Source organism: Schistocerca gregaria, chromosome 8 (genome assembly GCF_023897955.1).
Source record: "Schistocerca gregaria isolate iqSchGreg1 chromosome 8, iqSchGreg1.2, whole genome shotgun sequence".
In the NCBI taxonomy this organism is placed as follows: Eukaryota; Metazoa; Arthropoda; class Insecta; order Orthoptera; family Acrididae; genus Schistocerca; species Schistocerca gregaria.
In genome coordinates this window covers 79,552,388-79,575,885 of record NC_064927.1, presented here as the reverse complement: position 1 = coordinate 79,575,885, position 23,498 = coordinate 79,552,388, and the positions used below count along the sequence as shown (strand labels likewise).

Here is a 23,498-nt window from a genome sequence, read left to right as displayed (position 1 = left end):
ACTTTGTCCGCTGGGTATAGGTCCAACTATAATCCCGCATTCATTCTATTTCCTAAACCGTTAGGGAATTGGGTAGTCCGAGACCCACAGTGTCAAAAGTCTCTCGAGAGTACCAGATTTCAAGCATCACTTCTGACCACGGACAAGGTGGTGGCTGACGACCTTCACTTAACGACCGAGAGCAATGTGTGTACAGTAGTCAGTGCTAACATACAAGCAACACCGCTTGAAATACTGGGAGAAATCAGTTTGGGACGTACAGCGAACGTATCCATTAGCATAGTGTGGTGTAATTTGGCGTTAGTGGGCTACGGCAGGAGCCGACCTCCGCGAGTGCTTTTGCTAACAGCACGACATCGACTGCAGCGCCTCTCCTCGGCTGGACTCTTGACGAGTGGAAACAGTGGCCTGGTCAGATGAGTCGCGATTAAAGTTGGTAAGAGCTGATGGCCGCACTAGAGAGTGACGCAGACCCTGGAAAGCCAACAAGACACTCTGGAAATTGGTGGTGGCTCCGTAATGGTGTCAACTGTGGTCATACGAAATGGACTGGATCTGTGATCTGGGGGAACCGATCATTGACTGGAAATGGTTATGCTCCGGTACATGGAGACATGGACCTCATGTTTCCAGACAACGAGCGAGGTTGCGCAGTGGTCAGCACACTGGACTCGCATTCGAGAGGACAACGATTCAAACCTGCGTCCAGCTATCCTGAATTAGGTTTTCTGTGACTTCCCTAAATCGCTCCAGGCAAATGCCGGGATGATTCCATTTAAAGGGCGCGGCCGACTTGCTTTCCCGCCCTTCCTTAATCCGATGGAACCGATGACCTCACTGTTGGGTGTTCCTCATCCACCACCCCCCCTCCACCACCCTCGAAAAGAAATAACACTCAAACAAGGATGGGATTTTTATGGGTGACAATGCGCCATTTCACCGGGCCTAGTTATGCGCAATTAGATGGAAGAACATTGTGGACAATTCGGCTGCTCATGTCGCCCGCCTTGAACTCCATGGAGTATTTGTGGAACACAACAGAGACGTCAGTCTGTGCGCAAAATCCTGCACCGGCAAATTCGCATCTATGGCCGGCTATGACGCAGCATGGCTCAGTATTTCTGCAGGGTAGGTCATTTCCAATGTGTTGTTGGGTTGGGTGCGACGTCGAGTGGCTGCATTGTGCCGGGGAAAAGGAGCTCCGACGCGATATTAAGCGGTACCCCATGACTTTTCTCATTGAGTGAATAATCGGCGTTCACGGATGTTGAGAGAGTGCGGCAGCAATCTCAAATAGGTCATCTATAAAAATTATGTGAGCGGTCTGTGTGATTAATGCTTGTTTGCCTCTTAAACCTGGAGAGGTGAGGAACGGGAGAGGTTCTCGTAATGGCTCGCACGCTAATGCGAAGAGAAATGTCGGTTTGCGGCCCCGGCCAGAGGTAATACGTCTAGGGCGGAGGGGCCGCCTGCGTGGCGGGTTTTGGACCGCGGCCAGCAACCGCATCGGCCGGCCGGGTACCTGGCTGGCCGAAACAGCGGCGCGGCAGTCGGCGAAACGGCAGCCGCTGCCTGTAGCGCGTGCTTCTGCTACCGCTAGTGCTCTGAGGAGCAGCTCTCGCCGTAGGTGCCGCCTGTTGCGTGCTGAACGTTGTGTTGTGTGTTCCGCGAAAGAATAAAGGGTCACTTGAAACCGCGTCATTTCTCCCCATTGCAGTGAAGAAGTTTGAAATGCGGCTCATAGTTGCCTACAATCTCCGTCAGTAAAGGCGCCCTGCTGTGTCAACTCCTCAGGCAGCAAGGCGACGACACGTGCGCGAAGAAGCTGGCATTTGCAATTAGTATGGTTTTTAGCTAAACAAATTATCCTTTTAAAGTTCAGTTAATCGAAAGAATGTAAGAATAATAAAGTTATGTTAGCTAAGCCCTTAATTAATATTTGAGATTTTTGATGCTGTGCAGTTTGTCATATAAATGTAGTTTGCTAAATTAAATTTAAAATTTTTAGAGAAAAGAAAAACATAATGTGGACTGGGGGGGGGGGGGGGGGGCAGGAAACCACCTAGTTTGCAACACAATTTATTGTGGAAGTGTCTGTTGCAGATTGTAGTAAAGGCGAAGCTGACGCAAGTATAGCAAAGAAAAGTTAATGGACTGTGGTACTGAGCGCTGGCTGGAAAAGGCCTTGTAGTTAGCAGATGTGGAGGCTGCGGGAAGCCGGCGGATCAGCGCAGCCTCAGAGGCTGCAGTTCCCTCTGACCGTCGCTCACAAAGTGCGCCGGCGTGCGTCGTTATGCGCGTTGGGTGCCTCTGAAAGAAGCAGGGAGGGAAGGAAGGAGGGAGAGAGAAGAAAGCTAACAGCACAGCAAGGCGTGGGTCGCAGTTCAGCCACGCACTGTCCTGTGTCTGCCAGTTTCTTATATTCGCTTTGTTTGATCTGTCGGTAGGACAGCTCTCTTGCTGCTCTAGTTGTGTCGCCTAGTGAGCGAGGAGCACTCACAACGGAACAGTCATTTTGTTTAAACCGGGATCAGTAGCCGAGCTCGCTAACCATTGCTTGTGTGGTGGCTCTTGACTGGTCGTTGAAACGCACAGTGTTCTCTCCCTTAAATGAAATAAAAGGTATTTCTCCCAACACCAGTAACTGTTTTGGGTCGCCAGCCGTAGAACAAAAAATTCACCCTTTGAGGCAAGAGGAATTTAAAAAAATGTTTCAAATGGCTCTAAGCACTATGCGACTTATCATATGAGGGCATCAGTCCCCTAGAGTTAGAACTGAGTAAACCTAACGAACCTAAGAACATCACACACATCCATGCCCGAGGCAGGATTCGAACCTGCGACCGTAGTAGCAGCGCCTAGAACCGCTCGGCCACCGCAGCCGGCCAAGGGGAATTATTCTGACCGTCGGGAGGACCCAACGCCCGTTCATAAGGATCTTGGAAGCGTAGGGAAACTAATGCAGGAACATAGGCAGTACATACCAGACTTGGAACTTAAATAGTGGCAACTATTTAGTCACAACCGATACAAAAGTGTTACATTTTTGCACCTGTTACTGTCCTTCAAGGTAGTGACCAGCGTTGTGTAGAACCCGTTGCCAGCGATGTGGAAGGCATAGTATACCGTTAGCAGAGCCTGTTCTGTTCATGGTGCGAATGGATCGGTCCACTACCTGTCGAATCTTTGCAACAGTTCTGAAGCGAATGCTGCGAAGTGGTTGTTTCATCTTCGTAGTCAAATAAAAGTCAGAAGGACTCAAGTCCGAGGAGTATGGTGAACAGTACAGTACTTCCCAGTCCCATCGACGAAACAGGGCAGCCACAGCTTGCGCTATATGCGCCCGAGCATTGTCGTGCAAAATAATGGGTGGGCTGCGCAGAAAGTTCAAAAAATGTTCAAATGTGTGTGAAATCTAGCTTACACACTAATGAACTTAAATTATCCTATGGACAAAGACAGACACCCATGCCCGAGGGAGGACTCGAACCTCCGCCGGGACCAGCCGCACAGTCCATGACTGCAGCTCCTTAGACCGCTCGGCTAAACTCGCGCGGGAATAAATAGTTGTCAACCCTCCTATAAACACAGCCTATCATCACACAAAGATTACGGCGAAGACAAAAAGATGGAGAGACTAAGCATTAAACGGGCAATACAATATTAATTAAAAGTAAAAACTGTTTGATTCACATCTTATAATAAACTTTTCCGTCCGTATACACAAGGAAGATTTTATCTAGTATCTGTATTTATATTGTCTAAGAAACGCTCCTTCTTTACACAATGACAAATAAAGCTTAAGCTAGCCTCTGCCACACCGTTAGACACTGCCAGTCCCTTCTGGCAGCTACTAAAGCCCACAAACTGCGTGTCCTCGAGTTTTTGACCGGTCAAGACTACCTGCTCGCACCCATAAGTGAAAGTGCAGAGAGTTAACTACGACGCTGCGCCCCTCCGTTCTCGGCCGGTCCTCGCCAGTCTCCCTCCGCGTCGCCTGCGGCTCCTCTCGCCGCCGCCACCGTTCCACAGTTATACACTACTGGCCTCCACTCCGGACCAGGATCCACTGCCTTCACTACACTTTTCACTCCTGCAGCCCGGTATACAAGTACTCGCGTCTGCCATCTTTTGATTGACTATTTCGCAAATGCCACATCGACGAGCTGCCATTGGTCACTCAGTTTCCTGATACCCCTTAGCATCCCGTGCTCGTCGCAGAGGAATTTCCTGCGGCCTGGCAACCACTGCTACTAAAGTCAGTAAGCAAGGTGCACTTCGCAGCTGCTGGAGCACATGCAGAATAGCCTCGCAGCTCCCAGAGGCGCTGTTGTTCCACAACACCAGGAGCTGCAAGGCGTCGTAACAAACACTCCCGACAACGAATGTGATTTTCCCTCTGCAGCGGAGTGTGCGCTGATATGAAACTTCCTGGCAGATTAAAACTGTGTGCCGGACCGAGATACGAACTCGGGGCCTTTGCCTTTCGCGGGAAAGAGCTCTACCAGCCTGACCGGGCGTGAGTCGTGCTTGGGTAGCTCAGTTGGTAGAGCAGTTGCCCGCGAAAGGCAAAGGTCCCGAGTTCGAGTCTCGGTCCGGCACACAGTTTTAATCTGCCAGGAAGTTTCACGCCCGACAACGGTTTGATTTCGCTGTGTTCGGCGTTTGCCAGCTGCTGAGACACCTCTTTCTGGGTTTACACAATGGGTTCGAAGTTCACACAGACGCTGTGAGTCCACGACGACTCCAGGGATCGCAAGGCGTCTCGACCGACATTTCAGAGAACGGATTGATTTCTCGGTGTGGAGCGTTCCCTGCACCCGTGTCCCCGAGCGGTCGGCTAGCCACGCTCTCCATCGCCGGAAACCGTAAGCCAACAAAATGCAGACCGCAGGTTTCCCACCTTCTCTCTTTTGCTAAACCATGACCAGTGTAGAAGTTAACTACGTCTCCACTCTGAAGTCTGACTAAATGAGCTGCCACATACCCGACTATCTGGCTGAACGAACATCACACCGGTCTACATCTACATCTATACTCTGCAAACCACCATGAGTTGTATGGCAGAGGGTACACCCCCATTGCACCACTTATTAAGGTTTCCTCCTTTTCCATTTACACTACTGGCCATTAAAATTGCTACACCAAGAAGAAATGCAGATGATAAACGGATATTCATTGGACAAATATATTATACTACGACTGACATGTTATTACATTTTCACACAATTTGGGTGCATAGATCCTGAGAAATCACTGCCCAGAACAACCACTTCTGGCTGTAATAGCGGCCTTGATACGCCTGGGCATTGAATCAAACAGAGCTTGAATGGCGTGTACACGTACAGCTGCCCATGCAGCTTCAACACGATACCACAGTTCATCAAGAGTAGTGACTGGCGTATTATGACGATCCAGTTGTTCGGCAACCATCGACCAGACGTTTTCAATTGGTGAGAGATCTGGTGAATGTGCTGTATCCAGAAAGGCCCGTACAGGACCTGCAGCATGCGGTCGTGCATTATCCTGCTGAAATGTAGGGTTTCGCAGGGATCGAATGAAGGTTAGAGCCACGGGTCGTAACACATCTGAAATGTAACGTCCACTGTTCAAAGTGCTGTCAATGAGAACAAGAGCTGATCGAGACGTGTAACCAATGGCACCCCACACCATCACGCCGGTATGGCGATGACAAATACACGCTTCCAATGTGCGTTCACCGCGATTTCGCCAAACACGGATGCGACCATCATGATGCTGTAAACAGAACCTGGATTCATCCGAAAAATGACGTTTTGCTATTCATGCACCCAGGTTCGTTGTTGAGTACAACATCGCAGGCGCTCCTGTCTATGATGCAGCGTCAGGGGTAACCGGAGCCATGGTCTCCGAGCTGGTAGCCCATGTTGCTGAAAATGTCGTCGAACTGTTCGTGCAGATGGTTGTTGTCATGCAGACGTCCCCATCTGTTGACTAAGGGATTGAGATGTGGCTGGACGATCCGTTACAGCCATGCGGATAAGATACCTGCCACCTCGACTGCTAGTTATACGAGGCCGTTGGGATCCAACACGGCGTTCCGAATTACCCTCCTGAACCCACCGATTCCATATTCTGCTTACAGTCATTGGATCTCGACCAACGCGAGTAGCAATGTCGTGATACGATAAACCGCAATGTCTATAGGCTACAATCTGACCTTTATCAAATTCGGAAAAGTGACGGTACGCATTTCTCGTCGTTACACGAGGCATCACAACAACGTTTCACCAGGCAACGTCCGTCAACTGCTGTTTGTGTATGAGAAATCGGCTGGAAACTTCCTTCATGTCAGCACGATGTAGGTGTCGCCACCGGCGCCAACATTGTGTGAATGCTCTGAAAAGCTAATTATTTGCATATCACAGCATCTTGTTCCTGTCGGTTGAATTTCGCGTCTGTAGCACGTCATCTTCGTGGTGTAGCAATTTTAAAGGCCTGTTGTGTACGTTTGGAGCGCGGGAAGAACGATTGATATAATGCCTCTGTGCGTGCAGTAATTATCCTTATCTTACCCTCAAGTATACCCCTAGAGTAATCCTTTAAAGCCGGTTCTTGAAACTTTGTTAATAGATTTTCTCGGCATAGTTTACGACCAGTTCAGTTCCTCAGTATCCCTGCGATACTCTCCAACCTGTGACCATTCGTGCTGCCCTTCTCTGTATACGTTCAATATCCGTGTTAGTCTTATTTGTTACGGGTCACACACACTTGAGCAGTATTCTAGGATCGGATGCACGAGTGATTTTTAAGCACTCGTTTTTGTAGACTTATTGCACTTCCCCAGTATTCTACCAATAAACCAAAGTCTACCACATACTTTCCCGACGACTGAGTCTGTGTGATCACTGCATTCCATATCCCTGCAATGTGTTAGAGCCTGGTATTTGTATAAGTCGGCCGATTCCAACAGTGACTCATTGATATAATAATAAGATACTACGTTTTTTCGTTTTGTGAAGTGCACAATTTTACATTCTGAACATTTAGAGCAAATTACCAATCTCTGCACCACGTTGAAATCTTATCAAGATCTGACTGAATCTTTATATTTATGCAGCTTGTTTCATCTGAAAAAAGCCGGTTTTTACTATTAATATTTTCCGCAAGGTCATTAATATAGAACATAATGGGCAGGGGTCCCAACACACTTCCTGCGGCACACCCGAGGTTACTTCTGACGATAACATGCTGTGTCCTCCCTACCAAAAAGTGCATACAGTCACAAATTTGACTTGATACCCCATATTTCCGTACCTTTGATAATACGCGTAGGTGCGGTACTGAGTCAAATGCTTTTCGGAAATCAAGAAATACAGCATCTACCTGGTTGCCTTGATCCAAGACTTTCAGTATGTCATGTGAGGAAAGTGCAAGTTGAGTTTCGCATGATTGATATTTTCGGAATCCAGGCTGGTTGGCATTGAGGAGGTCATTTTGCTCAAGAAACCTCATTATGTTTGAGCACAGAATATGTTCTAAGATCGTACAACAAATCGATGTCAAGGATATTCGACGGTAGTTTGATGGATCACTTCTACTACCCTTCTTGTAATGGGTGTCACTTGTGCCTTTTTCTAAGAACGGGGCACGGTTCTTTGTTCGAGTGATCTACGATAGATTGTAGTTAGAAGAAGGGCTAACAATCCGAAAATTCAGTATAGAATCTGACAGTTATTCCATTGGGGCCTGGAGCTTTGTTCAGTTGTAACGATTTCAGCTGTTTCTCAACAGCACTGACACTAATACTTATTTCATTCATCTTTTCAGTGATACGAGGATTAAATTGGGATAGTTCTCCCGTGGTTTACTTTGTAAAGGCACATTTCAAAACGGAGTTAAGCATTATAGCTTTTCTTTGCTACCCTCAATTTCAGTTTCTGTCTCACTCGCTAGGCACTGGGCACTAACTTTGGTGCCACTAACAGCCTTCGCAACTTACCAGAATTTCTTTGAACTTTGTGAAAGGTGATTTGATAATATTCTGATACGGTAGTCAATGAAGGCTTCACGCAATGCTCTCTTGACAGCTCTATCTAGAGCGGCACGCTTCGTTTAGCACCTATTATGCAGTAATCTCTGTTTCTTTAGAAGTTTTCTTACGGTAACTGTATACCATGGAGCTTCCCTCCCATTATGAACTGTTCTACTATGTACATATCTGTCCTGTGTGTGGTCACTTATTCTTTTACACTTGAGCCAGGGCTCCTACACATGCTCCTCACCTGTGCTGAAAGTTTCTCATTGAGATGTGATACTGCCGACTTTTTATCTAGTTTACTAAATATATACATCTTTCTGCTTGTTTTAGATGCCCTTTGTACTTTGGCAAGCACTGTTGCCAAAACTGCATCATGGTCATAGATATCAGTTTCGTTGTGGACATCCTCAAAGAGGACATGTCTGTTTGTTGCCGTTAGATCCACTAGGCCTATATTTCGATCATGAATTATAGGTGTTTTTTTCAGAGAAGGCATTTAGTAATGTTTCACAGGATGTCTTATCACGCCCACCAATAAGAAAATTGTAATTGACCCAATCAGTTGTTCGATTATTAAAGCCTCCAGGAATGATTACAGTATGATTGGGAAACTTAGTACAATTGAAATGAAGTTTCCTCTGAAGTTTTTGCTTACATCAGGAGATGAATCTGGTGGTCGGTAGAAGGCTTCAGTTATCAGTTTATGTCCACCACTGATACTGACATGTAAAAATAAAATTATTGAGCTATCTTAGCACGTCTTTTTTTAATTTCAGAACGGTACTTACTTAAAAAACACGTCTCGTATGTATTAGATATTTTCTGCTATATTAAAGGTAATGGAACTTTAAGACTCTCTAAAGCATTAACAGACAGGAATGGTTTTGCTGATCAGTATGCCAAATGTGTTTCTTATTTCAAATTTCAGTGTACAGAATCTTTATTTGAAAAATTGTGCGCACGACGTCATGGCTAGTTGTGATAGGTACATGTCGGCTCTGCCTGTAGTCTCTCAATTTCTCCTTTGAGCATGAAATGACGAAACGCCTAAGTTTCCTCTTAGTTTTTAATAAATTTGAAAAACATGATGCAGTATCATTATAAAAAATCGCCAAAACTATACAGTTTTAATGCCTAGTGGATATAGTAACTGACTTGTATACGTGAAGTTGTGGTTAGATTTTAGTCCATGCTTTTATGTTTGTCGAAATGTCACCCTGTGTTGTACGCTTGAGATAAATGGAGTGTGCGGACGAAAAACAACCTTTGTATGTGACAGCGCACTGGTCACTATCCCTCAGTTTATTAGTCGTGAATTTCCTGTAAACGGGCGCTCGGTTAAGTACGTCATTGTGTTTTTCACGTGTACAGTGAAGATTACTGAAACTGCGTAAAACATAGAGAGAAACAGTGTTAAAAACCTATGAAAAACTGTTACGTCTCAATGTTTTTGAGAAGTTATCGGAGAAACATCCGTCGCCATCAATAAAAGAACTTGCAACTTGTTGCCAGAATAATACTATTCATTAATGTATTCATTTTAAAATTTTAATGATATTTCAAGTTTTATTATTTGATGTCGTTTGTCAGTTTTTTAATTATCTACAAGTGTAATGTTTGGTGTAGTATACTTCCGAATGTTTTATTTTAATACTTTTGATGCGAATGATTTCAGCGTTTCCAGCATTTTCAAATACCTATCTGAATTAAAATGAAGCAGTTGGAAACAGGTGAAACGAGATGTTATGAACATTCGGCAGCAGATCGTCGAGCAGAAGCAGATAAAACTTCCATACGGTTGTCTGCAGTTGTTCACATCTTACAGGCTTGATGGGCCGGCTTCCCTGTTGATATGCGCAGGCAAAGTGTTGTGCGTTGTGTTTCTCCGCTGAGTTGCGCGGGCGAGCTACTTTGCCGCATAAAACCTAAGGTTATTGGTTCAAATGGCTCTGAGCGCTATCGGACTTTAACATCTGAGGTCATCAGTCCCCTAGAACTTAGAACTACTTAAACCTAACTAACCTAAGGACATCACACGCATCCATGCCCGAGGCAGGATTCGAACCTGCGATCGTAGCAGTCGCGTGGTTCCGGACTGAAGCGCCTAGAACCGCTCGGCCACCACGGTTATTATTGTACCTACTATACACAACTAAAGTTCCGCGGGAAAAAATCCACTGAGGTAATAACAGACGCGGACGAATTGGAACTGTAATGCTTACATCATGATTGTTCTTAAGCTGAATAGACTGTAAATGCAAGTATAAGCGGATACTAGGGAGAATACACGACTACAATTGTAGATGATTTGGTTGCACACAGATTGTGATATTCAGTTCGCAGAGCCGCCGCCTCTGGCATCAGCAGCGACTAGTAGAAGCTTCGCTGGGCGTGGAGTCCATCTGAGGAGCAGATTTAGTATTTCTTCATATTTATGGCACGCGAAAGTCAGTACTCGAATATCTATTAGCCAAAGTAGTTCGATGCAACTCTCAAAAATTCTCGGCAAGATCGACTTCCAAGTTTCGCGACTATCTGCGGTACCCTAAAGCTTGATCGTTTTTTTTTAATGGGCTGTGCGACTGTGTCGTAGAACGATCATCACTCCACGTGGGCAGCCAGGTCTCAATGCCTGGCCGTGCTCAAGTTGTAACAAAGAACCATGTTCCACGAGCATTTCCGTTAAGCGTAAAATACATAAAGATGAAAAAAAATTTAATTTGTAATGATTTTCATTTGCACATTGTCCATTAACAATTTTTTTAACAAAAGATCGGTTGTTAGGAATTTATATTTGCAATGAAAGCTGCGTTTTTGTGTGCGATAGTAAGTATAAATATGGAGATTTGCATTTGTCATTAAAATGGTAAATAGAGGTGTATTGATTAGCACCAATTTGATGAATTTTATATTTAAACTACTGTGTTTATTTCAGTTCTCCTCCTGCCCCTCTCTCTATCCATCTCCTTGTCTTTCCTTACTGTGTCCATCTCCTCTTTGTCCCTGTGACTGTCGATCTCCTCCTTCCCTAATATCTCCAGGAACTAAGTGTCCTGAAATAATATAATTTTGTAGGTTCATTCAGCAGAATGTGTCGATGTTGTTGTTGTGGTCTTCAGTCCTGAGACTGGTTTGATGCAGCTCTCCATGCTACTCTAACCTGTGCAAGCTCTTTCATCTCATTGTACCTACTGCAAACTTCATCCTTCTGAATCTGCTGAGTGTATTCATCTCTTGGCATCCCTCTACGATTTTTACCCTCCACGCTGCCTCCAATGCGAAATTGGTAATCCCTTGATGCCTCAGAACATGTCCTACCAACCGCTTCTACTTGTCAAGTTGTGCCACAAACTCCTCCCCAATTCTATTCAATACCTCATCATTAGTTATGTGATCTACCCATCTAATCTTCAGCATTCTTCTGTAGCACCACAGTTCTTGTCCAAACTACTTATCGTCCATGTTTAACTTCCATATATAGCTACACTCCATGCAAATACTTTCAGAAACGACTTACTCACACTTAAATCTTTAATCGATGTTAACAAATTTCTCTTCTTCAGAAACGCTTTCCTTGCCATTGCCAGTCTACATTTTATATCCTCTGTACTTCGACCATCATCAGTTACTTTGCTCTCCAAATAGCAAAACTCCTTTACTTCTTTAAGTGTCTCATTTCCTAATCTAATTCCCTGAGCATCACCCGACTTAATTTGACTACATTCCATTATCCTCGTTTTGCTTTTGTTGATGTTCATCTTGTATCCTCCTTTCAAGACACTCCCCATTCCGTTCAACTGCCCTTCCAAGTCCTTTGCTGTCTCTGACAGAATTACAATGTCATCGGCAAACCTCAAAGTTTTATTTCTTGTCCATGGATTTTAATACCTACTCCGAACTTTTCTTTTGTTTCCTTCACTGCTTGCTCAATATACAGATTGAAAAACAACGGGGAGAGCCAACAACCCGGTCTCACTCCCTTCCCAACCACTGCTTCCCTTTCATGTCCCGCGATTCTTATAACTGCCATCTGGTTCCTGTACATATTGTAAATAGCCTTTCGCGCCCTGTATTTTACCCCTGCCACCTTCAGAATTTGAAAGGGAGTATTCCAGTCAACATTGTGAAAAGCTTTCTCTAAGTCTACAAATGCTAGAAACGTAGGTTTGCCTTTTCTTAATCTATTTTCTAAGATAAGTCGTAGGGTCAGTATTGCCTCACGTGTTCCGATATTTCTACGGAATCCAAACTGATCTTCCTCGAGGTCGGCTTCTACCAGTTTTTCCATTCGTCTGTAAAGAATTCGCGTTATTATTTTGCAGCTGTGTCTTATTAAACTGATAGTTCGGTAATTTTCACATCTGCCAACACCTGCTTTCTTTGGGATTGGAATTATTATATTCTTCTAGAAGTCTGAGGGCATTTCGCCTGTCTCATATATCTTGCTCACCAGATGGTAGAGTTTTGTCATGACTGGCTCTCCCAAGGCCGTCAGTAGTTCCAATGGAATGTTGTCTACTCCCGGGGCCTTGTTTCGACTCAGGTCTTTCAGTGCTCTGGCAAACTCGTCACGCAGTATCGTATCTTCCATTTCATCTTAATCTACATCCTCTTCCATTTCTATAATATTGTCCTCAAGTACATTGCCCTTGTATAGAGCCTCAATATACTCCTTCCACCTTTCTGCTTTCCCTTCTTTGCTTAGAACTGGGTTTCCATCTGAGCTCTTGATATTCATACAAGTGGCTCTCTTTTCTCCAAAGGTCTCTTTAATTTTTCTGTAGGCAGTTTCTATGTTGCCCGCAGTGGGATAAGCCTCTACATCCTTATGTTTGTCCTCTAGCCATCCCTGCTTAGCCATTTTGCACTTCCTGTCGATCTCATTTTTGAGACGTCTGTATTCCTTTTTGCCTTCTTCATTTACTGCATTTTTATATTTTCTCGTTTCATCATTTAAATTCAATACTTCTTCTGTTACCCAAGGATTTCTACTAGCCCTCGTCTTTTTACCTACTTGATCCTCTGCTACCTTCACTACTTCATCCCTCAAAGCTACCCATTCTTCTTCTGCTGTATTTCTTTCCCCCATTCCTGTCAATTGTTCCCTTATGCTCTCCCTGAAACTGTGTACAACCTCTGGTTTAGTCAGTTTATCCAGGTCTCATCTCATTAAATTCCCACCTTTTTGCAGTTTCTTCAGTTTTAATCTACAGGTCATAACCAATACATTGTGGTCAGAGTCCACATCTGCCCCTGGAAATATCTTACAATTTAAAACGTGGTTCCTAAATCTTTATCTTAGCATTATATAGCCTATCTGATACCTACTAGTATCTCCAGTATTCTTCCATGTATACAACCTTCTTCTATGATTCTTGAACCAAGTGTTAGCTATGATTAAGTTATGCTCTGTGCAAAATTCTACCAGACGGCTTCCTCTTTCATTTCTTAACCCCATTCCATATTCACCTACTATGTTTCCTTCTCTTCCTTTTCCTATTCTCGAATTCCTGTCACTCATGACTATTAAATTTTCGTCTCCCTTCACTACCCGAATAATTTCTTTTATCTCATCATACGTATCATCAATTTCTTCATCCTCTGCAGAGGTAGTAGGCCTATAAACTTGTACTACTGTAGTAGGCATGGGCTTCGTGTCTGTCTTAGCCACAATAATTCGTTCACTATGCTGTTTGTAATATCTTACCCGCACTCCTATTTTTTTTATTCACTATTAAACCTACTCCTGCATTACCCCTATTTGATTTTGTATTTATGACCCTGTATTCTCCTGACCAAAAGTCTTGTTCCTCCTGCCACCGAACTTCACTAATTACCACTAATCTAACTTTAACCTATCCCTTTTTAAATTTTCTAACCTACCTGCCCGATTAAGGGATCTGACATTCCACGCTCCGATCCGTAGAACGCCAGTTTTCTTTCTCCTGATAACGACGTCCTCCTGAGTAGTCCCCGCCCGGAGATCCAAATGGGGGACTATTTTGCCTCCGGAATATTTTACCTAAGAGGATGCCATCATCATTTAACCATACAGTAAAGCTGCATGCCCTCGAGAAAAATTACGGCTGTAGTTTCCCATTGCTTTCAGCCGTTCGCAGTACCAGCACAGCAAGGCCGTTTTGGTTAGTGTTACAAGGCCAGATCAGTCAATCATCCAGACTGTTGCCCCTGCAACTACTGAAAAGGCTGCTGCCCTTCTCCAGGAACCACACGTTTGTCTGGCATCTCAACAGATACCCCTCCATTGTGGTATCTGTATCGTTGAGGCACGCAAGACTCCCCACCAACGGCAAGGTCAATGGTTCATGGGAGGGGGAGGGGGGGGGGGCAAATGTGTCGATAGTGTCTACAAAACGTGTCGCGAACGGAGTTAGTAGCAAAGAAACAGGAAAAAAAAGTTTATCGTTTGTTACGTTTTCGTTGTTCGTGCAGTAAAACGGTCGCAGCAGACTTGACGCCATGCCGTTTACATTTGTTTTCACCATGTTTTGGGCGCTGTCAGCGAGAAAAAAGTTTCTTAAAGGTGTGAAATTATGTGTAAAGTTTTTTTACGAGTTACTAAGTGCTCTCGTTCTCAATTATTGGATGAATAAAGTCTGTGTACTGGCGCTTCGTGGCCTGGGTTTTCCATCCCCAACCAAAGTCCGTCAATATGGTCCCCCACAGCAATAATTTCCAACCATTTGTTTGTCATCGGTCCAGTGATTTCGAAGCAAATGTTGATCTGTTATAAGAAAAAAAAATTATAATGCGTGTGAACATACTTTTTTCTTAATCTGATTTTCATTAAATACAGCCTATACGGTGCTTCAAGCTATGCTCAAGTTACCTGCGAAAACCCCGTGAAAATTCGACTGGAGGAATTCTGGAGACTATCATGCTCAGACAAAGAGACAGACATGACGGTTTTACAGATTTGCTGTTAGGATAGATGACGTAGGTACTCGTACTGAAGGCAGAGAACGAAAAACTTAATGACTGAAACGAGACTCGATTCAGCGATTGGTAGACTAAACAGTTTTTTACTACTCTTTATGTATTTTACCTTTCACGAAAATGCTCGCAGAACATGTGTCGCTCTTTAAAAAAATGCATTGGCTGGGATTCGAACCCAGAACCGACATGTGGTGGGAAGGGATTCTACCATAGAGCCATGCTGCCTATAGAGAAATGACTTTACTTTAGGATATTATAGACTCTTGGAAAACTTCAAACTCTATTTTCTTGACAATTTTGTATAGTTGCAAGGAACTGCGTAGTGTTACTGATATTTGAGTACAGAACTTGATGTTCTGTAAACACAGATAATTACAAAAGTTCTTTTGTCGTGTGGTGTGCATGTGAGCGTGGATGGTAGGCGCGGGCGAGTCACCCCACGCTGCTGTAACTCTCGCCAGTCGCTACTTTTGGTAAAATCTTGAAACAGGCTGGAACGACGTACCTGCGTCTGTCGTTTAAGTTCAGTTCGTCTCGATACCCAGCCACTGTTGCTGCCCAAGGTGGCAGCCTGTGTAGTAAATTTCACAACCTACATACCGCAAATTACCTATCAATTTAATCTATGCTGCACGTGCACAGTAACCAAAATTTCCCCTTCTTTTGTAGTGTTAGCTTTCTAATGGCCAGCAAAGTAGGTTTCCTGTATTTGAGAGGTAGTGCTGCCCACCGTATCAGACGAAAATAAAAGATTTGTCTGTGTTTGTGGGTGAGCGTCTGTGTCGTGCACGCGCGACGTCGTCAGTGTAAGACAAATCGTGGCAGTCGTTAGCCGACCCTGAGGCACGAGTCGCTCCCTGCGAGTAGTCGCCATCTGGACCCTCGGCCTAGAAGTGAGGTGTATGCCTGGCGCAGTAGGCGCGGCTGGAACCGGCTAGCGGTCACCGCCGTCCGTCAGGGGGGAGGCCCTCACGAGAGGCAGCCGTGTGTGTGACGAGGCTTCAATAACAGGCAGTTCCTGCAGTTCCTCTCCGTTTCGTGACACCGAGCCAGTGCGAGAGCTTCGCACTGCTTAACCAGAACAAAGTCGATAGATGTGCTCACCGGACAGAGTATTACTCTCTTCATCCCCCCCCCCCCTTCTCCCCCCTCCCGCCCCAGCTAGCCACCACTTTGACACAGCACACAGGTCGCAGTCCCTGTTCTGCTCAAGGAAGTCATGCCGTTAAAGTGGTATGTACACTATCTGGTTAAAGATCTCCGGGCCCCTATCAGTGGCTCTTGATATGGGGAGTGTCTGTACGATGGTTTGTACTCTGCTGCCTACACTTTCAGTGAGGTGACTGAATGTCTGAGGAGCAATGGCACATGATAGCAGGCCACGTTCTCCAGATATTCACCAAGCTGAAACCCTTCCATGGGATTGCCTCGGGACTCAGCGTTATTCATCACTCTAAACAATTGTTTCCGGTCATCCACTGACCAGTAGCGTCGCCCTCTACACCCCTACAAGCGTGGCTTAGTGCTGATTGCAGAAATGTGTGGCTTACGAGCAGCTGGTGGACACTTGTCCTGCATTCTGTTTAACTCCGTACGCACAGTCACTGCGACAGCTGGACTGGTGAGAGAACTTTGAGTGATTCCTCTCGCTCATTTCGTGCAATGTTTTATGTCCACCCTCCACGATGATCGACGGTACCTGTGCGTCAGTACGTGAGGTCTGCCTCGTCTTGGTTCCTCCGCGTTCTCACTTCATAATCACATCACTAACAGTCGATCTGGACGTGTTTGGAAGGGTCGAAATTTCCGTCAAGCACCCGCTGACCAGGTGGCGTCGAGTGACTGGTGTTCTGTTGCGTGTCGGTCGACGCTCAATGAGAACACATCCCGAGGTAAACAATGCAGAAAATGTTCAAGAAAACAAGTCCCGTTCGTGAAGTTTTAAGTTATATGCAGATGAACGTTCGTTTGGTAGTTCGACTCCCGACAAGAAAAGCAAATAATGATCTACCATCAGCAAGTGGCTGAAGGCGAAAATGACTAACAAGAAGGTTCAAGTTCAGATTCACGTGGAATGTTCTGGAGTTGATAACACAGATAGTCGTGGTTTTGGGAAAGGGAGACCACGTGCCCTTAATGGGCGTATGTCAAACTTTGAAGAAGTATAGTCCCTGCCGTAAGCTCGGTGGCGATTAAAGGTTAAGGGGGCGGAAGGTTCAAATGGTTCAAATGGCTCTGATCACTATGGGACTTAACATTGGAGGTCATCAGTCCCCTAGAACTTAGAACTACTTAAACCTAACTAACCTAAGGACATCACACACATCCATGCCCGAGGCAGGATTCGAAGCTGCGACCTTAGCGGTCGCGCCGTTCCAGACTGAAGCGCCTAGAACCGCTCGGCTACACCGGCCGGCGGGGCGGAAGGAAAGGTGATAGAGAAACAATACTCGGGGTAGTTACTGAGCATATATTTGGGGATATATGACAAAATAGCGACAGTGCAGCAATTCTCCCGAGGCGTGTTAAATTTGAGGCGATCTGAGTCACGTGTCACAAATGGTGCCAATTTAAATCTGCAAAAAAGAAAAAAAGTCTAGTGAACCACTAAGGGGTTTTAGAAATATTGATTTTTGTGTAATCGGCGAGTGTTTGAATAAAGTCATTCAATTTTCGACAAAAAAGGACAGTTATTTTTTAATATTGTACATATTAATTTATGGAAAATCCCCTATGTGGTTGAAATGTTATTTCAAAGTTGTGGGTAAATTGTTGGAATTATGCTGCATGCCTTTTTAAAAAATGATATTCTAAGAAAAGTCGCGGTTTGAAGTTTTGAAATGTGTTATAGACGTGAACAAGTGAAAAAAATCTACTTTTAGGAAACTCTTACCATTAATTTGCTGTCCCAGAACTGGTGTGTCGTACTGTTGCTGTTGCGATGGAAATCACATCCACTAATTTACGATAGAACGGTTGAAATATCTGTTGTGGTAATTTCATACACAAACAAATTTTTACTGTTCCACGTAGCCACACACAAAGCAGGTGCAACGCTAATACGATTCAACAGTTGATTTCATATGAGTTCCGTATAAACTTACTACTTGGTGTAACAACTTCTGCGTAGTTTGGACAAGAAGTAATTATTGTGAAGCCTAAGCTTGGAGGGCTTAGTTGTTGCAGCGTTATGAATGCATTACACGTTTTACGTCTCACACGGTGAGAAATAACAGCGAAAACGGCAAGACAGTTAGTAACCCTGTATACAGCACAATACGTAATTCACATCAAAATCCTGCTCACTATCTTTAAATTTTTTAGCAGAGGCGCTGACTCATTCCGAACTGCTCTCAGCCTCATATCTGTTCTTTGGACGGTTTGATGACGTACAGCCACGACTCCACGTTGGACACGATGTTTTCCTACCTTATCTGGTTCAAATGGTTCTGAGCACTATGGGACTTAACGGCTGAGGTCATCAGTTCCCTAGAACTTAGAACTACTTAAACTTAACTAACCTAACGACATCACACACATCCATGCTCGGGGCAGGATTCGAACCTGGGACCGCAGCAGTCGCGCGGTTCCGGACTGAAGCGCCTTATCTGGCCGAGTACACTTTCTTGCCTGTCAGTTAACTTGAAATACAAAGCTGTATACTATAAGATCACAAATAAACTATCAGAAGTCAATACTGCGTACAAAAATCAAGATTGGAAGCAAAGGAATGGCCTTCTTCGTACAGTTACTGTCGCTTGCTGACGCCAAACTAACGTATTGCAAGAGGCGACTATAGGTAGGGCGTAAGTGGAGTTGGTTCTGCATCAGGAGGTGCTCTCCCAGTTCCTGGCCAGTTTTCCTCGGAAGTATGGTAGTGACTGGCCACAGGTAGGCGCAGTGAAAGAAGATTCAGAAGTAGGTATTTACTTCCATAAAAATACAGGTAGCTTCTTGTCTCGCTTCTGGTATCGTCTGTCAGCACCCGCTGCGGAATCGCCCGCTCAAGGCAGCTGAGCCTCCACGTCCACACCGGGATGATGGCCAACACAAAAGATGTACTGCCATCTCTGTATATTGGTTAGTTTTCACTAAGTGAGATCTCGCACGATGTGGGTACTGCGATGTCTGCGTACGTCTGGTTATGATTAACCAGTCATACGCGCTCATCTGGAGATTCGTAACAAGACCCCTTTGGTTGCCCTACGCGGCACGGCCGCAGCACAGCTATTCTACGACCCGTTTTGTTGCTCTTCGTGGCAAGCCGTCCTGGTCTCACATTTCGGCAGGTCTTGGTGCGTTGGCCACAAAAGTCGCCAGATCTCTCCCAAATGAAAGACATCTGGGGCATTATGGAAGAGGCTTTCGAACCAGCTCAGGATGTTGACCATATAGCGTCCCAGTCCGACGGAATTTGGGACGATACCCCTCAGGAGGACATCCAGCAACTCTGTCAATCTGTGCAAATTTGAACAACTGCTTGCATAATGGGCAGTGCTGACCAACGATTTATTGACTTGCTGAGTTCTTGAAGCAGCTTCTCTTGAATTAGTCATCCAGTTTGTCTGGATTATCTTTTATTTTTCTGTAAATATACATCACATTTGCCGATTTCTGTTCCATTCTGATAACGCCTTCTTTCTTAGAGTGTACTACACGAAAGGCACACTCCGTCGTGGGACTGAGAGTGATTTTCAGAGTATAGAAGGGGCTGAAGTGGATTTTGGTGTGGAGTTTTGAATAAGGAGGTTATGCCACCCGTTCACCGCGGGTGCCCTGGGGACACATGTGTTGGCGTCAGGCAGACGTACGACGTACCTGGAACCGCACCCCCGAGAGCAGCGCGGCTCTCGGCGGCTGAAGGACGGTGGAGGGGGCGTGCCGCTGACGGCGCCGCCACTCGCCCCTGGAAGAAGCGGCCGGCTGCTGCCACTGTACCGGCCCGCGCCGCTCTGCTGCTGACAGCTGTCAGCGCCGCGACGGTCCTCCTGTCAGCCACGTGTGCGCCGTGTACAGTCAGTCTGCAATCTGAAGAGCGGCCGGCGCTCGTGGTGGGGGATGTGGCCTTTCCCGAAGAGCGGCGCAGGTGGCGGACGGGACGACTGGCAATTATTTTTCTCTTCTAGCAGTGTACCGCACCGTGCTGTCATTTACCCAAGTTCGGTCTCTCGGTCGTACTCTTTACGTGTCTCTCTGTGCGCTCACGTGAGGCCTCTTAAGAAAGAAGGAGATGCCGAATAATTAATAATCCATAGATGTCGTTGCAGATTCCGAGCCCATCTGTATTACTCGTTCATATTCTAAAGGCGACCACACTGTGCTGCCTGAACCGTCAGTTAGGGCGGTTCACAAAAAACAATTCAAGTACACATGTTATTCCACAAACGTCATCGTGGAAGTAGGGGCCAGGAGGTGCTGGTGAAATAACGCACACTGCTAAGGTTATCTTTTATTTTAAAAGGCTTTCTCAATAATAAATTTTTAAGTGTGGCATTACAAAAAAATTTTTTTTCAAAAACTATTTCGAATAGCAGACAAATTTTCTTTATCAGTAGAGATTGGCAGGTATGACGTTAACAACTTCCCAATAGTAAGATTTTAAACTTGTTATATCTATAAGAGAACAATTCCTTTAAAAAAACACCTTTAAATATCTAGTTTGTACTAAAGCTAAAATAGTCGTGTCTCGCCAGTTAAATAACTTATATTACACCTGTCAGTTGTTACAAGATAAATGTGAGTAAGCCACCACACAACCCTTCACATTAAAGACAGTTCCCAAAAAAAAAATTCCTTATCTCGGTGAGGGAGTGACACGTGTAAAGGGGCCCAAATCACAATAGGCAGAATAGTTACTGGTGGTCTACAGGGCCACAGCAGATCAGCCCCAAAACTTGCATTACAAACCACCATCTCTCCGAATTACCCAAAAACAGAAGATGTAGCAACGGCGGTGCCCGTACAGACTCCGAACCACGCGGAACCGACCCTAAATCACCCAACCGAGGTGTGAATGAAATGGATCGACCAAGAAGCTACTACCACATTCCCGCGGACAGGGAAACCAAAAGTGGTGGGAAGACCGCAACAAACCACTGATGAAGAAACTCATAAACTTCACTAGAACTTGAAAAACTGTTACATAAAAACAGTACTCAACTTCTCACACTCCACCACAGCGCCGGGAACACGTCGCACTTCCTTATGCTCGTCAGAGCCAACCACTGCCAGTGGTTTCAACGGCCGACAAGAAGAGATACGGTCCCACGCGCTGACCTCCTGCACCACGGCTTCTAAGCTTCATAAGCCACGCATACGCGGGTCAGGCAGACTCAGCCCCTGACAGCCAAGAGGGCGGCCAAAGCACGTGGCGAGCAGTTGACGACCCCCAACAACAGGGCCCCGCTCGCGCCACCACCTCTCTCTGTCACCGCCCAGTACGTACTCCTCGATCGTCACGGAATCATACTCTTGCTCCACCTGCCGACAGAGGGCGGTAGCGATCCAGACAGCGCGCCAAACCGAAAGCGCCACCGCAAACAGTAGACGCGAAGCGAAAGCACTGAGCCTGGAGGGCTTTTCGAAGAGCCGGACACAACTACGGCTCACTGCCATTGGCAGTTCGCGTCAGTTCCGCGTAACTGTCACATCCAATCCTCTTCTCGGTGCCTTGCGTATAATTCAGCCTAGGCCGTCCATTTTGTAACGCTATCACAACAGACAGGGGAATGAATCTTCCAACTATCGTCTGCCACAATGTATACACGGGGGCGCATAGTGATGCTACGTGTGATTTACAGATGAAAGTCGAGGTGCGTTTGCCCCCCCCCCCCCCCTTTCTTCCCGTAACTGGATTGTAGTTATCTTGGGTCTCGTAGATGTTGCTCTAATTGCTTTCTTCTCCGTAGGTCGCGAGCTCAAACGCCTGTGCTATAAATAGTGCATAAAAATGTGACAAGTGGGTAGGTTGAAATGATACAATGCTAACTAATTTTGTTTTATTTGGCCAAGCGTAAAATCAATAAAACGATTACTACAGCTAGTGTATCCTCAATATTCATAACAAGATTCCTGGCCTTTAATCATTGGTTCCTAAGCACCGCAAAAGTCATACAATACTTCACACTATCTGAGAATCAACAAAAGATCGGCAAATACATAATCCGGGGCAAATTTAACAATTAATTCCGTCTTTACGCGAAGTTTCACTTCGCACACTAGTTCGACTGTTACTACCTCGGAAACCAAACGTACACTGACTAGTGAGCTATCTTAAAAGTTAGGCACCCGTCTTTTCAGAGCGCACGTGTGATTGGTTCATCCCATCCAACAGGAAGCACCGACAGTAAATAAAATTTAGATTTATTCCACTACTGGCCATTAAAAGTGCTACATCAAGAAGAAATGCAGATGGTAAACGAGTATTCATTGGACGAATATATTGTACTAGAACTGACATGAGATTACATTTTCACGCATAGATACTGAGAAATCAGTACCCAGAACAACCACCTCTGGCCGTAATAACGGCCTTGATACGCCTGAGCATTGAGTCAAATAGAGCTTGGATGGCGCTTACAGGTACAGCTGCCCATGCAGCTTCCACACGATACCACAGTTCATCAAGAGTAGTCACTAGCGTATTAAGACGGGCCAGTTGCTCGGCCACGATTGACCAGACGTTTCCAATTGGTGAGAGATCTGAAGAATGTGCTGGCCAGGGCAGCAGTCGAATACTCTCTGTATCGAGAAAGACCCGTACAGGACCTGCAACATGCGGTCGTGCATTATCCTGCTGAAATATAGAGTTTCGTAGGGATCGAATGAAGGGTAGAGCCACGAGTCGTAACACATCTGAAATGTAACGTCTACTGTTCAAAGTGCCGTCAATGCCAACAACAGGTGACCGAGACGTGTAACCGATGACACTCCATACCATCACGCTGGGTGATACACCAGTATGGCGATGACGAATACACGCTTCCAATCTGCGTTCACCGCGATGTCGCCAAACACGGATGCGACCATCGTGATACTGTAAACAGAACCTGGATTCATCCAAAAAAAATTACGTTTAGCTATTCGTGCACCCAGGTTCGTCGTTGAGTACACCATCGCCGGCCCTCGTGTCTGTGATGCAGCGTCAGAGGTAACCGCAGCCATGGTCTCCGAGCTGATACTCCATGCTGCTGCCAACGTCGTCGAACTGTTCGTGCAGATGATTGTCGTCTTGCAAACGTTCCCATCTGTTGACGAGACGTGGATGGACGATCCGCTACAGCCGAGCGGATAAAATGCCTGTTATCTCGACTGCTAGTGATACGAGGCCGTTGAGATCCAGCACGGCGTTCCGTATTACCCTCATGAACCCACCGATTGGGTATTCCGCTAATAGTCATTGGATCTCGACCTACGCGAGAAGCAATGTCGCGATACGATAAACCGCAATCGCGATAGGCTACAATCCGATCTTTATCAAAGTCGGAAACGTGATGGAACGCATTTCTCCTCCTTACATGAG

General features: G+C 45.6%; 1 protein-coding gene and 1 non-coding gene across 4 annotated transcripts in view; both read left to right on the top strand.

The window, feature by feature from the left end:
* Window positions 1-23,498, top strand: part of LOC126284041 (bifunctional heparan sulfate N-deacetylase/N-sulfotransferase) — a 1,095,215-nt gene that overhangs the window by 81,184 nt on the left and 990,533 nt on the right. The gene's annotated exons all lie outside the window — the stretch shown is intronic.
* Trnas-cga (transfer RNA serine (anticodon CGA)) lies at window positions 4,528-4,602 on the top strand. The gene has a single exon. It is a non-coding gene; the product is annotated as a tRNA-Ser (tRNA).